Genomic DNA, 19,715 nt, shown 5'->3' with positions numbered 1-19,715 from the left:
TTTGGCCTTGAGTGTTTATAAGGAAGGAATATAAGTGACAGCTACTTCTAGATTTACAGGGTTAAAGAAATTGGTCTTAATTGACTATTCCAGACTGTCCCATTTGAACGCAGAGCCTTACTGTATCAGATATACTATCTGTATTTATACATGAATGTATGTGTCTGTATATGTACAATATGAATATCTACATCCATATCTGCATAAGAGAAAAGCCCTCTTCCATCATGTCATGTATTGGGACAAAAATATAAAGAAAATCAAAGAGAAAATAATCTTATCTGTTTTGAATTATATTGTCAAGATTTTAGGAACCTAGGGAGTTCAAAACTCAATTACTGTTGGGTTTTAAAAACTATTTAAAGTATTTTTGAAGATTTTACTGAAAGAAGATATCCAAGATAGCACAGAAAATCCATTACAGAACTGGTACTTGCAATTAGCTCTACATTGCCTTAGATTAGTATGTTACCAATGATGACATGCTTTGTACCAAGTACTTTTAGAGTGTTACAAGTCAGATTTCAAGAAGGATAGATAATGGTTAAAAATCTTTGTGTTGTCTCCTCACTGTGAGAGTATTAGACTTTTTGATAAAGCATGTGCATTTTGAGAATATTTTAAAAATACCCCAGGAACAGCAATAAAGCCCCCCAAAATACTACTGCTTGTGTAAACTGCGCTTTAAATTGGAACACTTGAACCCCGTGCAGATAAGGGTATCTTTTTTGGGGTAAGCTAAGTGCTATTGAAATGCAGACAGTTAGTACTTGTTAAAAGATATTTTTTTAGAAAAGAAAAAAACCCAAACAACTAGGCTATTTTCTACGGATGTTGAAGACAGCACACGTTTTCATATGGGATGAGGGACTGGTCCTTCTGGCCATTGTGTCACTTCCACTATTAATTCTGTCTCTTATGCCTTTATACCTTATTCCTGTTTTTTCCTAAGCTTGCAAATATTTGATTTTCTATAATCCCATAACTACACAAATCTTGACCTGCAAGCAGATGGATGTTGCTGTTGTGTCTTCATAAGCATGGCTACCAGAACTAAATGTCTGTTAGATCTGGACCACTGTCTGCAAATTATTTTGAAACATTTTGTGAGGAAAATATTTTATAAATCTAAGGTAACAAATGTACAGTGCATCCGCAATCAAGCTTGTGGCTATTGGAATTGACTCTAACAGAGAATTAATATTACACTGTGGTGTAGTCCTAATGTATATGAAACTGAAGTTTTAATCCAAAGCTTTTTATTTATTTAAAGGAAATGTAAATTTATGATAGATTATATTCTTCTCTTAGATGAGCATACTACCAGCAATATCAGTTGAATTGAATCCTATAATTGCAGAACTAGTATATGTGTTATATTTTATTGCAGACGTAGATCCTGTTGTATATTTTGTGTGTAAAATAAAATCAAGTAGAGGGCTGTCTATTGTAGGTACACTATAGATCCATGGGGGTTTCAAATTACAACATTACTTGACAAAATCTATAACAATGTGTTTTTCAATAACCGTGCATCACATATTTGTTACATATTCACATCATTCACTGTCTATTCTACAGTAATATTGAAGATGATGTCCAAATGTATATCGGGAAATGACAAGGAAAGAAGTATTTCTGTAGAGAGGCAACCTCCTTACCCTGATTCCATATCTTAGGGTCTTAAAAAAATCCACGTACACATCAAGTTTGGTACTTTCTTGTTTCTAAATCTTTCTCACCAGTCTAGTTGATCCAGAAAGGTGAGAGTGGCAAAGTGTTCCTGAAGATGGTAGCACTGAATCTGTGGACACTAATACCTTCTTAAAGCTAAATAGATGGCTAAGGAGTTTACGTATTGTCTTTTTCACACTTCAACAACAATGTGTAGAAGAAGCCTGACAGATATTAATTTACCAGTCTCATTTCCCAAGACTGTTATTCCTCATCTTGACATACTATTAAAATAATTTAATTATCAGTATTTTGTTTTGTCATTAGGTTATTGTTGTTTCCATTATTTATATTTCAAAAACTTTGAGCACCCACGTATAGACCCTCCCTTTATATGCATGTCATTTGGCAAATATTGGTATTGGATCATCTTTTCTACTGCAGAACTTCTGACTAATTTTAGTCTCTGATGGGTGTTCTGAGGTATGATAGAATCCCCACTGAAGCCAGTATAAATCTGCACACAAGTATTAAAGAAGATAATTTGACTGCTTAGTTAATGTTCTAACAGTACTTGTTTGTTTGTTTGTTTGTTTGTTTCTATTGAGTGGGGGGGGAATGGGAAGAATACTCAGGAATGGTCTTATTTGTCTGTGGCCACATATGAACTTGAGTAACAGAACAAAAGGTAACAGCTTCTGTTAAGGTTGGGTAATTATCTGTCTCATGTTCAGAACCAATTGCACTAAATAATTACAAGGAAGTGCCTTCTCAAACTTGCCTGTATTGGGAGGATGCTATCTTTCAGATGAAACACTCATGGGAGAGGCAAGCTTCTCTGTTTCTTGGCTGCAGTGAAGACTGAGCATAAAGCCTTCAGGGTTTAGCTGTGTTTGTATAAGCAGGCAGTTCCAGTGTGCTTTTTGTGTGTTTGTTTCATCCATTGGAAAGAACAGCGTGACAAAAATTTCACTTAGATACTAATTTCATCAGTCTACCTACTTATGCAGGGAGCATATTCAGACTCTGTGGAAGGACCTACCAGACATGTTCCAGCCTGCAAGAAGTATCTTAAGTTCATGCTTAAAATGGTCTCTGTTAACTTCAAGTTTGTGTACTGTTTCACGGAACATTAGAGAGAGAGGTTGAAATAGTATTTCATGGAACAAGGCAGACTCTCTTGTTTTTTCCTAAGTACCCCTCAGAAAAAGGTTCCCCAGACCCTTTGCCTCTACTCAGGCTGCAGACTTTCCATATGAAGCTGTTTCCTAACTAAGGCTTTGATTTACTTCTGTTGTAATTAATGAAAGGTATCGGAAGTCTTTCAGCTGTTCTCAGTGGCCACTGGGACTTGAAGCTCAGTGGATTTTTGCATGAGCTTAACAGGGAGCCATATCAATACCTGTATATGGTGAAAACAAATACAGGCAATTAGTTATCTACTAGAAGTATACTAGTACACTTCTATATACTAGTATACTTCTAGCATATTAGAAATATAGCTGATATGCATGGACACAAGTAATTTATATTTACAGTTGCTCATACTCAGAGAAGCATACTTTAAAAAGTAGTCATATTTGCTGGAAATAATTTTCTCATTTGATTCATCATTCTGACAGTCTTTGGTGCAGACAACAGGATTTAGCTATGCCTCTCCAATGTTTCTCTATTGGGAGGTTTTTGGTTTCATTGTATTTGCTGTTTTAAAACCTGGAGTGGATGTGTTCAGTCCAGGTGCCCTTGCTGGTCCTGTTTGGGGTGAAGTGCTGGGGGAAGGGGGTGGTCAGTGCTTTCCACTGAGACTTACCAAACATTGAGTCTGTTTGGCAACACAACAGAAGTATATGCCAGGGTTGGATTTGGGATTTCATCAGCCAAAAACGGGTGGTACTAGCCATTTACTCTAGCTACCACTGTTCTGTTGTAGACTGATCAGCATGTATCTATCTGGAGACTGATTTTAATATAGCATGCTGTAGACCTGCTTCTTGTACCAATGACAATAAAGATGTGGTGACCTGCACTTCAGTGGAATATTGTATAAACTGATTGGAATCTTGGATACATACTTGGGCAGCTTGCTAATGCTGCTGTAATTTTATGACCAGGATTATGTGTGTCAGATTAGCAGCCTAAGGACGGAAGCTGGAACATTGGAAATTCCAGTATCTCTCTCCCTCCCTTAGTCTCTCTCCTCTCATCCCGTCCCCTGCCCCTGTCTCTCTTCTATAGGAAAACATTTTTATCCTGAAAGTGGTCAAAAGCTGGAACAGATTGTCTGGATGGAGGGAAGGAATCTCAGTTACTGGAGGTACTCAAACCTCAGAACTTGACTGTACTATTCCTGAGCAACCTGCTCTTACTAGACCAGCTCAAAGCAGGCTGGACCAGGACTTTCAGAGGTCCCGTCCAAGCTATATCATTGTGTGATTCTCTGAACTGTAAGTGAAAGCAAGGCTGAATGTGAAAGGAAGTGGAACAGTGTGGAAACTGGAAACCAGCTGTTTAATTCTGCTCTCTCTTTCTGAAGCTGGAAGATGAATGAGACAGACTGAGAAAATAATGTGGCTTATCCAGTGGACAGCTTTGGGAAACCAAGTCTCCTTAGTTTCTGTTTTAAAAGGCTAATTTGGCAGTAGCATCTCTCAGGTCTGGTGCTAACACGCTAAGTACCAAGATGTTTCTAGGCTCTTTTTCTTTCAACTTACAGAGACAGCGAATAACTCGTCTTACAAGCACAGCAGGATATGTATCCCTTGAGAATTCATTTAGTCTGACAGGCTACAGATCTGTAGTGCATGTAGTTGTTCTGATAGATACTGTCCATTAATATGTAAGGAACTACACTCTGAACATCTTAGAGGATCTGATCAACTATTCACAAAGTTTCTCTGAGAGGACTGCAAGCAATTACATTTTTTTAAACATACATTTCTCATTATTTTTATGGAGAGAACACTTTATTTATATCAAATTCTTTGCTTCTTCTCCACCTCCATTGATTTAACAATGTTTTTAAAAAGTGACCTAGTGGCAAATAGTTGACCTTATTGTTTAAACTGCTCATTTTATTTTCATGAAGTAGAGCCATGAAGTAGCGCCATGCTTTCTTAGAAGATGTATCATGTTTCTTCATGTCCTGCTAAGAATGAGTCATTATGTTTCTTAAGTTTCTTAAGACTTCATTTTACAGTTCACCTTTTCCTTTGTGTGACTTCTGAGAGCATACACACGTAATTTTTATTCTCTCATTTGCTAAAAAAGACAGCGGCATAAACAGAGGCAAAAACGAGTTTGTCAGTAATTTCTTATGTGGGAAACAGTATCGTTAAAACACCTTAAAAATGCTTTCTTCCCTCTGTTATTTTATTTCTTTCTTCTATACATATACATTTATACATACAAACACAAAGTAGTTAACAATATTGGTTTTTCAATACACTCACATATGCCTGTGATTTTTATTTTTTAATTTTTTTTTACTTTTGCTTTTTATCAGAGAAAACACTTGCCACTCTTGTGAAAACAGGAACTTATGCCACTACTAAAGAACTAAAAATGTCAGGGGGACCGTAAAAGGAAAATAACACAGTTTGTTTGGGAAATTGTTCCATGACAACTTCTGTAATCATTTTGACAAAATTTCTGTAAAATGAAACCTTTGTACTTTTTCAATTGAATGAGCTCTAAAGGCACAATGCATCACTGGAAATAGAAATTAAACAGCCTTTTTATTCTCAGGAAGAAGCTCTGCACCCTGTGCCTCTAGAGTAAAGATGTTTGCTGAAACAAACAGGGAATTTTTGTGTGTGATTTATTATAATGTGTACTGCTTCCTTGGTTTTTTATCCTTTGAGCTGCTCTGGAAGCAAAACAGATCTAGCTTCTTTGCATACTAATAAATATCAGTGCTTATAATTATTCAGTGGTTACAGTAGTATTCCTTTGAGATGAATCATTGCTACACTATTTACTTTTCTTTGTTTGAATTATTTTGAACCTTTAGTTCAACTATAAAACAAGGCTATACTGGTGTTGTGATGTGTATTACCTTGATATTTTTTCCATCTGTAATGCAAGGATTGAAGCAGCTGCCTAGGACCTGATTCTCTAGAACCAAAAGTCACTTTGCAATATGTTAATACGAAAATTTACGTATCTAGTGTAAAAAAGATATTTATCTACTTGGATGTCCTCTTCAATGATTTTAGTAGAAGTCAAAAATAACCTCTACACTAGACATAGATCTGAGTGTTAAAACTTGTCATGAGTTACCACAAGTAACTTGTTAAAGACTTGAAATTGTTTCATCATTTAGACAGGTGAAATTAAATTTACCCTGCACAAACCCATAATTTTTTTTGTGATCCCTCCTCATCCAGTTCAGGATTTTCTGCAAGCCAAGCCAATGAAGTGGGCTAACAGAAAGATTTGATCCCATGGCAGACCCATGGGTGCTAACCTACAGCTCCACCTGGTTCCGAATGAGCCGCAGTTGTTGCAGAGCAAGGACTCACATGGGCAGGTTGTCCCAGCTGCACGGACGTGAGCAAGGGAAGATTTTGCACTGTAAGAGATACTCCTTTTTTGTGTGCCATAAAGGGAAAAAAGCTTGCTTTTTCCTCCCATTTGGAAGTTGGGTCCTGCCTGACACTGAATATCCCAGCTCAAGTTGGTTCAGTGCTTCAGGAGCCGTTTAGCATTACGTATATCAACAGTTCTGTTGAATTCCTGGTGCACATGCTAAAAGGCCCCCCATACCATGGGGCAGCCCGGGAAACAACGCGAGTTCAGAAATGTGGCTTGTGTCCATATATGGGTGGTAAGTAAAGGTTTAAATGAATACAGACATTTGTCATAAATAATTGTCCCAGACTTGTCCTTTACCTGAACAGGTACTAAATATTGTCTCTTTGCCTAAACCGTTAATGCATGTGTTTACAAACAATTTCTGTCTCTCATCTCTGCTCAGCCTGAAGATACTGGTCTCATGTTACTTATACATCATGAAACATACCTTTTTATTTCCCCAATGTTTTCCTGAGGTTCCTAATAAGATTAGAGAGAATGATTCATGTATCAGAAGAATCTTTTAAAATATAGCTTTCATAGAAGTTTTTAATCAAAGATGTATTTTCCCAAGGAGTTTGTTTATACCACCATTTTGACTAGAATATTTTGCAGTAAAGGATAGTTTTTAATAATTAAAACTTGCATTGTTTTAATTTTATCTGGAGTTTTCCTCAAATGTAAAATAAAGCTGTAAATTTAATATTGTTTTAATTTTGGGGCATTAATTGAGTAATCAACTTAATTTAACTACTTTTTTGGTAGCTGTGCTTTTCCACTTTTCCAATAAGGGATTATTTTTGTGATTTTTTTTTTTTTTTTGTGATTTTTTTTTTTTAGTTCTTACTCTGGTATTATAACTCTCTTTCAGCTGATTGTTGAGGAATGAGAAATGGTGAGGCTAAGGTTGAAATTACTCCAAACAGAAAACTGTATGATCAGTATAATCTGTGATATTAGAAACTGTTGGTTGGTTTTTGTTTTTTTTTTTTTTTTTTCCAGTAAATGAGAATGTAGTAACAATGTTTTACACTTCTTCTTTCCATATCACAACTTGTTACTGCTGAAAGAGGAGTAGGCAGCTAAATGTAATTTCTTACCACTGTTAAAAGGCAGAGAATTAAAAGAACCAGATATAAAACATAGTTTTTGGGAAGTTTGGAAATGTTCTTTTAAACGATAATCTTGCCCCTGATTCTTACATTTTATCAAAAGTATATATTGATAAAAATCCATCAAGCCAATGGCGCATCAAGGGTAAAAGCAGGTATTTGACAAGAGATTTTAGAAATCTACAGCGAAGTGAAGGAGAGTTCAGCTGCTTCACTTTCCCACTGTACACACCAGGCAGCTTCAGAAGGAATGGTGATCTCTTTCATAGTGCCTCTGTGGATGTACCACCTTCCCCTTCATCATGTTTTTTGGACAGAGTGCTTCCAGCCTGTGTTAATCGTAGTGGTATGTTATTTCTTAGTTCTGATGCTATGTTTACTTTTGCTACAGGGAAGCACTGTATGCATTTGTAGAATTTTTCATGTGATTTGGGATCAGATCTGTGACATCTATTTCATGTTATTGCAGACAAGTATACCATGTTTTACAATATCTGTACTCCTTTTGATGGTGGTTGCCAAGTTTTCCTTTGGCAAAGCCAAAAATAGAATTGTTTACAAAACAGGTTTCAGTTCAGCTGAAATTAATTTCTTTTAACATATGATACCAGTTATTGTCTCAAACAGGTACAGAAGTAAGAATAAAAGAAATCTAAATGAGTGAACTGTAAGATTTGGTTAAAAAACAACTGTCATAGAGGAAAAGTTCAGTTTATATTCTTTAAACCACAGCACAATTAAAGTAGTTTATCGATTTGTTAATGGCATATAATTAACTGTCAATCAGTGCACTATATATTCAGAAACAATCAGCCACACAGTAGATAAAACACAATACTTGGCACTTGTGAAATATTAGTATGTACCTACAAATTTCTAAACATTCTTCTATAACTTATCCCTAAAAGTTTCTAATCCCCCTTACATGCTAGCCATGTTTTGCATGCACCCCTCTCACAGTTCTCGCTGTGGGGTACAACACTCCACCTCCCTCAGCCTTAGGTGGAGGTTTTGATGCTGTTGGGGTTACTTCTGGCAAGTATCAACCTAGTGTGCAACTGATGATCTGTCACCCTGTTCTTGCTCCCCTTTTAATAATTTTCACACTGCTTGGATATTTATTTTCAAGCTGACTTATTTTTTCCCTTTTAGTAATTCCATCCATGCTGTTTAATCTGGTAAATGGTCATTTGCTTTAGCATTACCCCTTCAGGGGCACACACTTGCTCAATTTTGGACATTTAGGCTCATTTCTTTTCAACTATTGTGCAACCATGTGCCAAGAGAGGGAGCCACGTGCATTCCCCCAATGGAACCAAGATCACTCAAGAAAACTAGCAGAAAGGTAGCTCAGGTTCAATTATAGAAATGAGTAGAGGGTAATGTAAATTGGTTTTATTCCCTGCCCCTGAACTGCTACATTAATCTTTAATTTTCACTTTACAAAAGAAGTTGACTTGATCTAATATCTGCAGAAGTCTCTTCTGTGTTAACTTCTACAGGCTGCGTTGATAGGCAACAGTTTACTTGTTTTTATTGAAGATTAAATTTCTTTTAATGAAGATAAATTCATTGAAGGCATTGGCAGGGTGAGAACAACATTCAGCTGAGAAGTCAGCTCTATTCCATCAACATCTGTTTCATCTGCTTTTAGTGCTCTACTTTCTGTGTGTACTGTAGTCATGAATAGACCCTGAAATATAAACAATTGCTGCTCATGCTGCTGGCTCTGATAACGTAATTCATAATGTTGCCCTAATTACTTACATTATAAAACTGTCAGGTCTGGAACATTTGGTCTCTCAAGGCAGCTCTCCAATTAATCTTTTCCTTTTTTATTAGAGATCTTGTTATGTGATTGTCTTTTGGGAAGGAATGAGAGGGCTTTATGTTATAGTGGATTTTTTTAAAGCTTTTACTGATAACAGAGCAAGAAGCCTTCAGAGTTAACAGGATTGTTATGTTAGCTACTTTTTTTGTTTTGTTTTGTTTTCTTTTTATTGCAGCATCTGAAAGAATGCAGTCCATACCATTATTGACTAGCTTCCAAGGGAAAAATCACAGAACCATAGAACAGCTCAGGTTGGAAGGGACCTTGAAAGGTCATCTGGTCCAACCTTTTGTGGGAAAGGGAGCCTAGATGAGATTATCTAGCACCCTGTCTAGTCATGTTTTGAAAACTTCCAGTGATGGGGACTCTACCACCTCCATGGGGAGCTTGTTCCAGGGACTGGTTGTTCTCACTGTTAAAATATTATTTTCTTATATCAAGATGAAACCTCTTTTGGTCCAACTTGTATGTTTTGTCCCTTGTCTTCTCCATGTGGCTCCTTGTGAAGACAGAGCCTCTGTCCTCTCTGTAGCTGCCTGATAAGTACTGGAATACTGCGATGAGGTCCCCCCTAAGCTTTCTCTTCCCCAGGGAGAAAAGACTTAACTCCTTCAGTCTTTCCTCCTCAGGTAGGTTCTCCAGACCTTTGATCATCTCAGGCCTTCCTTTGGACCCTCTCCAGTCTATCTGCATCTTTCTTGAACTGGGGAGAGCAGGCCTGGACACAGTACTCCAGGTGCAGCCTGACAAGCAGTGAGTAGAGTGCGATGATCACGCTCTTATCCCTGCCAGCAAGCACAGTTTCTTGCTTGCATTTTTGTGAATGAGACCAATTTTATGCCATCCTGCAGGTCTCTCCTTTTCCTTCTCTTTCAGTTCAACCTTGATCCTCAGGGAAAAATAATAATCCAGGAATCAGTGAAAAGATGGAAGGATGCCTCCAGTGCCCTTTGCATCTCCTCTTTTTCCGCCCACATGAACATGCAGTCAGAGCCCCATGAACTTCATTACATGAATGAATGTTTTTTTCTGTTTTATTCTTTTGGCTCTGTGTTAATGATGAAAATGGGAAAAGGATTGGTTCAAATCAACCTGAAATAGTTATTTCTTCATAATTTTTACTGACAACACAAAAAGTCTGGAATACGTAATTTTGACTTGAATGAAAAATTCTATTTGATGGCATTCTTTTCCCTCCCTGAAGAGAGCAAATGCACTTGTGATTAAAGCAAAGAAAATAAAGGTCTAGATCCTTAGAGCATCTATTGCTGCTGTTCCTTTTAGTCAAAATCTCCCCTGTGAAATCTGGGGATGTGCAAGAGGTACTTTCATGTACCCAGGGGAGTGCATGTCTCCCAATGCATAGCAAACAAAAGTGTCCTGCTCACAAAATGATCAGATGTAGCGTGAAGGAAAGGTCTCCTTCAGTCTCTGTTGCTAACACTGTTTTATTTTCTATAAAATAAGGATCGTGTTTAAATGTCTGCTTAATTCAATGTAGAACCAAGGTCTGTTACTTCCAAAAATGTGCACTAGCCTGCATTATTATAGTATGATCTCTCTCAATCTTTCTAGAAATAAACACTTGATTTTTCTTTAAGTAATGAAACATTTACTGCAAAAGCTATAAAATCATTGTGTTTTATCCCAGGTGAACATCTAAGCCACCAAAATATGGAGTTAACCTTCTCTATCTAGTTCAGTGACTTTTAAACTATTTTATATAAAACAGAGATTCTGATATAATCTAATTTTGCCAGGATCTGGGTCTGTAGGCATAATGCATCTGCCTCTAGTCGTAAAGTAGAGGTTCAAGACAGATCAATTATTTGTCACGGTGAAAGTCTTGATATTCTTAAGAATAGCTTGCAGAAAAAAAAACCTTAAAATCTTCCAAGTCTTACAGAATGACAGTACTAGGGCTTTTCTCCTTGTATAAATCTGGATTATATAAAAGAAGACAATGATAAAAGTGTTGTTAGATGTTGTGAATTGAAGAATCTGTCTGCCATATACTGTCTTTTTGTTCAGTGCACTCTAATGCTTTAATTCACCTTGTTTATAACTACTATTTCCTTTATAAATTATCATAAACATGAAAAGGTAGGCTATTTTTTAAGCTTAATATAACCAGTATCGCCTTATTTCAAAATCTAATACAATTATGAACACACCATAACTTGTGGATGATTAAATTGCAAATTGTGGGTGTCCACCAGGAAACTAGATATATTAAATTTGTTCACCTCCATAACTCATCCTCATATATACTGTATATTTTCCAGGATCACGCAAAGATGTGCTTGTTCTGCCTGAGGTACATTCTATTGTATTTATGGTTTATCAGATGTACAGAATATCTTCTTCAAGGAGACATTCATATATCATTTGAACTTCAGTAGTTATTACATTGTTTTAATGGAAAAATGTTACAAATGAATGAGTTTTATTCTCTCTGCAACATTTATATTTTTGAACATGGCTTTCTCAATGCTGTTATTTTTTGTTCTAAGAGAACACGAACTTCTTGTTTATTACTCACTGATTTTATAAAGATATCTCATTTTTTCCTTGGAGAGTTATAAAGAAAAAAAGGTCAAAAAGCCCAAGCTAAGTAATCAGAGTGCAGTTTCACAGAAGTTTTGTGGAATAAATGTGACACCTGTTAAAAAGCCAAAAATCAAAGTAATCAAGACACTTTACCTCTAATTTGTCATTGTAATGGAATGAGGAATATAATCTATACAGAAATTTTGGAAAATGAGGTTTTGATTTACAGCTGTAAAATAAGTGATATCTGGCTTAATCCAAATGGAAAATGCCTGCAGTTATGAATTTAGACTGTGAGCTCATGAAATAAAAAGACTAACTCTACTTATCTTGTAAACAGATAGATCCCCAAGAAACTGATATTTCAGTGTTTATTGATATAGCAGAGAGCTGTTTTCCTGTTACTCCATGCTGAACTTGTTTCTCTCGTATTGATACCATCTGAGTTACAATGCTGAAGGTGCCAGGCTTACCTTGCTCTTTTGAGGTGCTTCATTTATATCAGTTTCTTTTCTATGTACCATTGTATCTGTGATTCCTGACCAAGTCCCAAGAGCCCTGTGTAAGGCAATAATCCTCAGGTGTTCATGTTGTAGGCATGTTTTTACCTACAGAATTTTCTTGTGCATTTTGCCTGTCTTCCAGGACACAGCATTCCTGACACGAAATGTCATCTTCCCCATGCTGCCCCAAGGCAGCAGCATTGCGGGCATGGGGAGATGTTCTCGGTGCGTATGAGGGGACCTCGTGATCCATGAAGATTGCTGTGCGCTCCTCTCAGTGTCTATGATAGCCATTCCAACTCTATGAGTAGCTAAAGAAGTGTTGGGGAATTTAAGGCCTTTGGCAAGTGTAGGGACAGAGACAGATTTATTTCTGCGTGTAATTTTAAAAACAATTGTGTGGTCCAATATAAGAGCAAAAAACCCAAATTCACATTAAGTCACTATTGTTAAGGTACGGTGTGTTATCCTAACTGGTAGTCCTCACAGGGAATTGGTATTTGAATTAGGAGTGTTGATAGCAGAGAGAACCAGAAATGTCCACAGAGTACTTGTGACTTAGCAGAAGCTGTGAATTGATAAATCCTGAGATTATTTGCAGATGAAGTGGAACCATTGTGGCATAGATTGAGACAGGAATAAGTCAAAGTAGTGTTGGCCTTGTTTCTTTCCTGTCGCAGGTTGAAGAGGTGAGGAAATTTTTGATGTCTTCTCCAGAGAACTTAGTATTTGCTTTATCTTTGGTTTGTCTTTTTTATAATTGCACTGGATAATATTGCAAAGTCATATAAAATTAAAATTAAGTTTGAAATAGGGTTTGTTAATTACAGTATTTAACTGTTGTGGTTATTGTTTCCTAGGAGATTAATGAGGTGAATTATTGTAACATAATTAAACTACAGTATATCTAATCTCTTACATACCCTTGTGGTTTACTGTTATTCAAGTATCACTTGAAGGTTAATTTCACTTAGCTGGTATATATTTGACTTTGGCAATACAGTTTATATCAAAATATGTTTTTAATTATATTTGAAAGTCATTAGGCAACAACTCTGCCAAAATTATCACTGTAAGCTTTACTAGTGAAGGTAAGGACATAATAAACAGTAAAATCAGCAGTCACATGCACAACCTGAACAGTCACATAAAAGCAAAAGTTAACATATGCTGCCACTTGGATGCTAATGGTGTCTGCTGAAGGTTAAACCTTCTCTTCTGATTGTCCACTCTGATACATGGCAATTATTGAATGAAACAAAGTTGAATTGCAGAAGGATTTCCTTAACATGAAAGATACAATTATATGTGCGAAGTTGCAAATCCAGTAATCCGAAATCTCCCCTAAAACGTTTTTGACTGAAGCCTTTTACTAGCAGTTAATTAATTCCTCATTTCACAGTCAGAGGCTGTGCCTCAAGCCATTCAGATCAGCTAACTGGCTGCTTTCTGTGGTACTTTGGCAAGAAATCCTATTGTCTTGCCACATAAAAATGAGAAATATACAGTAATATCTTTATAGGACAAGATAAAACTATTGACTTATCAAAGCATGCCTTTCCCCCCAGAGAAACAGATTAGTTTATATGCCTTTATTATTTTTTAGTCCACCAAACCAATCTTTCTCTTCTTCCAGCCACAAACTTAGCTTCATCTTAAATTCACTATTTCTCATTTATGCTCATGCTGGATTTACTTAGAAGATGGATACTCTATGTGTTATACTACAATAGAAGAGCTGTTGTATTTTTTTTCTGTATTAATTCCTGTCGCAGATATTTTTTCACATCAATTTTTTGCTTTCTCTTCAGTAATCCTAAGAAATTATCTTCCCTATAACTCTTCTTATTTTCCTCTAAACTATGGTGCTAAAGATTTGAATCTGCTATTTTGTCTCTCTCATTTCATCCCTGTATAATTTGGACAAAATTGAAATTCTCTCCCCAAAATTGTAGCCTTTTAAAAAACTTAAAATTCATCATCGTGTAATTTAATAATTATAATTTCAATCCAAAGTATAGAAGTTAAAGTATTAGTGGTTACAATTTTGATTCCTGAGGTTGGCCCATTTCTGGACAAAAAATCACAAATCTTTGATGTACAGAAAACACAGCATTTGTGAGCATTTAGTGTAAGTTATATTTTATTTTTAGAGATTTATCAGCCAATATTGGAACAGAGAAACTTCTCAATAACTTTTTGGTCAGTACTCAGGATGGCTATGATCCTTTTACATGACATCCTGTTGCACATTTCTAGAATAATTTCCACTTCTTTATACTTTTCATGGTAATTATCCAACAACTTGTTTGCTTTTTCTCTGTAATTAGTTAGAAGATTATTTTTTTTTGTGTTTACTTGTTTTTCCCACTTACATATATTCTCTGTGGCCACTTTCCAGTATTGTGGAATTACTTTAGGTGCCTGCTCTCACTGTGTTTGAATGGAGTATGTGAGTCATGAATAAGACCATAAACCTAAATTTTCGAGGTCATTCTGAAATTGTTTGCTCTCTCCTGTTTTTGTTGCCTTAGAAATTGTGTGCCATCAGCAAATGCTAATAATTTTCAACATAACATTTCTGAGGTAACAACTCTAGAAAATAATCTAAAGTTGTCAGTTGTAATGTTCCCAGCAGCTCCAGTTCTCTTCTCCACACTCAATAGCTGGCCTGTTTCTTTCTGATACATGTCTTTGAATCTATTTTAATTTGTTTTGTCAGTTCTTCTAAAAAACATGCTCACCACCTTTTAAAGTCAATCTGCTTTGTGGTGAAGTATCAAGCGCTTTTCTGAATTCCAGATAAATTGTCCATTACGTTGTTGTTGTCTCCAGGTAGGTAACATTAAAAGAATCTGAGTAAATTTGTATGTCATGAACTCCTTTTCCTATGTATTCAGCCTGCTATCATGGTCCTCTAAGTCATACATTTCTAAATCGGGTTTAATAATTTTCTGTCTTCTGCATAACTGAGTCCAGGATAAGAAGATTGGTCTTTCTAGGGTATAGGAACCTTTTAAAGTAAAAAGAATTAACTGCTACTCCAGTTCTCTTATACTCCCTTACTTAGTAAGTTATCATAAATCCTGCCGAGGGCTTTCCTTTTCCCCTTACCACTTTTCTACAGATTTCTTGTTGTAATTCATCTAGGCCTGGAGCTTTGTCAATGTTTAATAGTTATAATTGCCTAATTAAGGTATCAGCTCTTGTAGACCAGAAGCCTTCTTTCTCCACTGTGTTTCCAGTTTTCAGGCATGTGTTTACTACTTCTGTCAAATTCTCTCTTCCTTTGTGTATTCATTACAAACTGTCTATAAAGATATGACTAATCTGTCTCTTTATTTTAAAAATTGTTTCACTTGAAGATATTTCCCTCTCTCATTCCTGTCAGACTACAAGTGGATGAACAAAAAAACCCCAAAGACACACACAAAAATTGATATTATCATGGCGCAGTGGAAAGCTCAGTCATTTGTTTTGCTTTTCCAGAAAACATATAAACTGAATCATAATGGCAGATGTATACTTGAGAGATGAAACTATACACTTGGGGACTGAGTGTAACCTGTGGTGATAAGAAGAGGGAGAGATAATTTATGTTAATTGGTAATAAATTAAGTAAAATTCTGCAAGGTGAGTGCATTTTGCCTGCACCAGTAACTGCTGAGTGATTTCCCTGTCTTTATTTTGACCCATGAGCTTTCTCGATCTTGTTCTTCCTGGTTTCTCCCCTGTACCCCAGGGGGACGGGGCAGTGGCTGGACAGCTGGGTGGGTGCTTGCCTGCCAGCTGGGGCCAACCCACCACAGCTATTTATCTCGAAGTGTTAAATGGCAGGTGACTGAATGTAAATGTATTGGGCATACTCTATGGACCATGTATTCTTTGCTTGCAGTTCCTATGGGAAGCTGCAGTTATGTGTTATCAAATTCATATATAGCTAGGCAGTTCAATTTTGTGATGTGTGTTCCCTATCCAACATCAGGTATCCACCTCTGGTTAAAAAGGGAGCTGACTAACATGTGTGTTTACAGGTGCATACTGGGAGGGAAATGTAGCTTTAGAGTTTTTGCGTGTTAAATGCAAGGTCGGCCATTTAAAATGTTGACACAAATACTGTGTTTATATAGTGTCTCCTGTTCTTGAATCCTGTAGAATTTTTCAAACTTGACTGCACAAAAATGAGCTAAACTGTTATTTTAAAACCTGTTTTAACCTGAGCTATTTGAGCTCAAGATGCTGCTTGTCCATTTGAGTTCTTTTACAGTGTAGTAGAGGATTAAGACAGTGTCCTTCTTAAAGGGAGTAGAAAGAAGTCTTCCTCAGTGGGCACAGTAGCCTGTAATTAAGCACTTGGGGGTTGTGTATCCAAACATCAGTTCTTGCAGAGTTCCCTGAAAACATCTGACAGCCAGTAGCAGAAGCAGGAGAGTGAACTGCTGATCTGTTCCACTATGACATTTTTTTCTGTAAATCTTGTATTGGGTTTCAATTTAGCTTGAAATCTATTCCTGTAAATGTCATGTTTACTTTCAGAGATGAGGGTTAGGACTCCTATAGAGGATTTGTACTCCTTCTCTTCTTTTGCCCATTTCACCATCTGGGGCCCTTATACAGATGCCTATATGTTTCCTCTGTAGAAGAAAAAATGTCATTGAGTTGTATGTCATTTCATACATAAGACTTCAGTCTGTGACAGTGCCGCTTCCTGCATTAAATTGATGGTGATAAAGTGTGCCAAAATGACCTTTACTTCACTTAGCTCTGGTAATTTTCAAAGTATTATATTAACAGTTTCTAGCATATACAGTGGCTTTACAAAGCAGAATAGTGGATCAGGAAGGGTTTCAGTGTTATATTCAGTATAAATTTTGCAGCAGTTGTTTTCTAGCACCTGATTTTTTAGATAATGCTAGGGAAAAACACTTTTTCAGAAACAGAGACGTAGACTGCGTTAACACCACCTATAAACAATATAAACAGAATGAAACTTAGCTGCATGAAATGCAATGGAATTTGAGGCTAACCAAATTTTCAGGTACACACTAAGATCTCATAAAATTAGAATGACAGAAGAGGAGAGGCATGACCACGGAAACAGTTTGTTCCTAACAGAAGTCAGCTGAGTCTGGAAATATATGGAGAAGTGTTTTCTGTCTTTCTAGTAGTAATAGTGGGGACAACCAGAACAAATGGTAAAATGGAGCTCCATTGGACCTGGGTATAGGATGCAACTGGCAATAATGGCAGTGAGATTAAAAAGTAAGGTATTGTAATAACTTTGGCATTAGAGCATTCTTGGAGACTACAGTGGCAATATTAATGTTCTTGCATATAATCACATCCCTAAGACGGCTATATGAGATTTCAATAAAGTCAGCAGTGTTTGCACAGGGGCAGAGATTTTATTGCCAGGCTGGGGCCTCTCTTTAGAGCTGAAGGTTCAGGTGAGAGAAGTGCAAGAGGAGGCAGGGCAGGAGGCTGAGGCGTAGGGCAGGGACGTGGTGAGATGATTCCACTGATGTAACGTCTATCTTGTGTTGATTAAATTTGTGTGCATTGAATAAATAACAATACTTGGGGCATGATTTACTAATGTTTCTAAGAAAGGAGAAAGGTTTCGACTGCTGACTATCTTCACATTCATTCCCTTACGTCTCAGGAGGCTTGTAGTTTCCTGAGATGGACAGTGGTTACGGTAGACAAGAAGCAGGAGCAAGGCTTTTAGCTCAGTCACACGTGCCTTATTCTCAATATTTTCAAAAAGGCAATACCAGTTTTGCAACAGACAGGTAGTTCTGGAATCGGGGCTTTCCATGTGAAAGATGTCTTACAGCTGGAAGGCAAGAACGATAGCTAACCAGATAGAAAAGTATGACAGAGTCACTTATTGGACACTGCCTCTTTACTTTCCTTTCAGGTTTCTCAAAACATAGCTACCAAGCCATGTAAGTGGATGCTGCATCTCTGTTTTTCAATGCCACAGTAGTTAACGACAGTATCTGTAAATGTTTCAGAAGCAAAATGCTTATATGGGTAACCTGAAAAACACTTAAAATAATAGTTCTTAAAAATATTCTAAAGCAACCATTACATTTTAAAGAAATACATCTTGCCCCTTAGAACAAAAAATAATATACTGGTCTTATCAGACACAGATATTTTTCTTTTTTCTACATTTGTTGGATAATCAACATTCCTATTTGCTATTTATCTGCTTCTGAAATTTTAACAAGTAATTCTGCTTATAATTGTGACACTTCATGATTTTGTAAAAATTGGCACCTGCTGTGTGTAGGATAATAACACAATTCAGCATGCGCTGTAGAAAGAACTGATTTTCTGCTCATTTTATCTGGAAATGTCTGAATTATAAGTGGAGTTGACCTCCTGTTAAAATTCAAAATTATTGTGTGTGTAGATAAATGTGAGTAGAGGTTTTTACTTGTGTAACAAGAAAACCTAAAATAGATGTGATTTTCTTTGTTGTGAATGTAGAGAAGAAATTACTAAAAATTAACTTGAAAAAGAAAAGGGGGTTGTTTTACTAGATTTTATCTGAGATGTCAGTTGGTTAGAATGAAGTTAGGGTAAGATCTCTGAGTAAATATAAATGGTCACTCTTCACCTATGGTGTAGGTTGCCCTTTGGATGAAAGAAATTAAATATAGAGCAGTTATTCATGTAGTTAGCAAATTAATGTAGCTTTGGTAGTTCTGTGTGCACACAGCACAGCACACTTCTTAATTCCTGAAATGAAGGCTAGATCCCAAGTTTCTTGTTCTAACATTTAGCAGGGCTCTGGTAGGCCGGGAACAGAAAGGATAGCAGCCATTGCCATATTCTTGTCTGGCTCTTCCCGTAGTTCTTGAGGTTGACATCTGTGGTGGGCAGATGGAGGTACACCCTTAACCCGTACTCTGTGTTACCGTTGTAAGCTTAGGGCTCAGAATGACAACATGGACAGGGTAAGGCTGTCTGCCTTTCTCCAGCTGACAGAATTTTGTCATCGTTTGCGAGAGACTTGGTTGCAAATAGCAGTTGACTGATGAAGACTGAGAACTTGGAGAGGGCAGAGAGGGGAAAACCTCCCCATTCCTTTTGCTTTGAAGGCTGTTCTCTGCCTTTTTTCCTCGGGGCAACTGGAAAACCCAGGGCTGTCTGATAGCTGGAGCGCAGCCTCAGCAGGCAGTTTAGCATGAGGAAAAGAGATTTCCTTAGCTGGGTTGCTTCAGGGTTTTTTTACAGAGGCTTGTGGCTGATGAGCTGGAATTCTTCCTCATGCCAGAGGACTTGATAGTCTGGTGAAAACATGGAACACTGGACCCAGGGTCAGCATATGTTACAGAAGGGAAAAACTTTCTCTTCTGGAGTTTGCAGCCCCGTCATTGGGAAAGCAAAGGTTTTACGTTGCCAAGGAGCACTCAGGAAGAAGATGACAAGGGAACAGATTTCCCAGTAAGTGTTAAAATG

The 19,715-nt window shown here is 36.9% G+C and overlaps 1 protein-coding gene across 13 annotated transcripts in view; it reads left to right on the top strand.

The window, feature by feature from the left end:
* RBFOX1 (RNA binding fox-1 homolog 1) overlaps window positions 1-19,715 on the top strand; it is a 1,320,820-nt gene that overhangs the window by 203,542 nt on the left and 1,097,563 nt on the right. The window lies entirely within an intron of this gene.

Source organism: Tyto alba, unplaced genomic scaffold, assembly GCF_018691265.1.
Source record: "Tyto alba isolate M040663 unplaced genomic scaffold, T.alba_DEE_v4.0 Super-Scaffold_28, whole genome shotgun sequence".
NCBI classification, from domain to species: Eukaryota; Metazoa; Chordata; class Aves; order Strigiformes; family Tytonidae; genus Tyto; species Tyto alba.
This window is presented reverse-complemented; position numbering and strand designations above follow the sequence as displayed.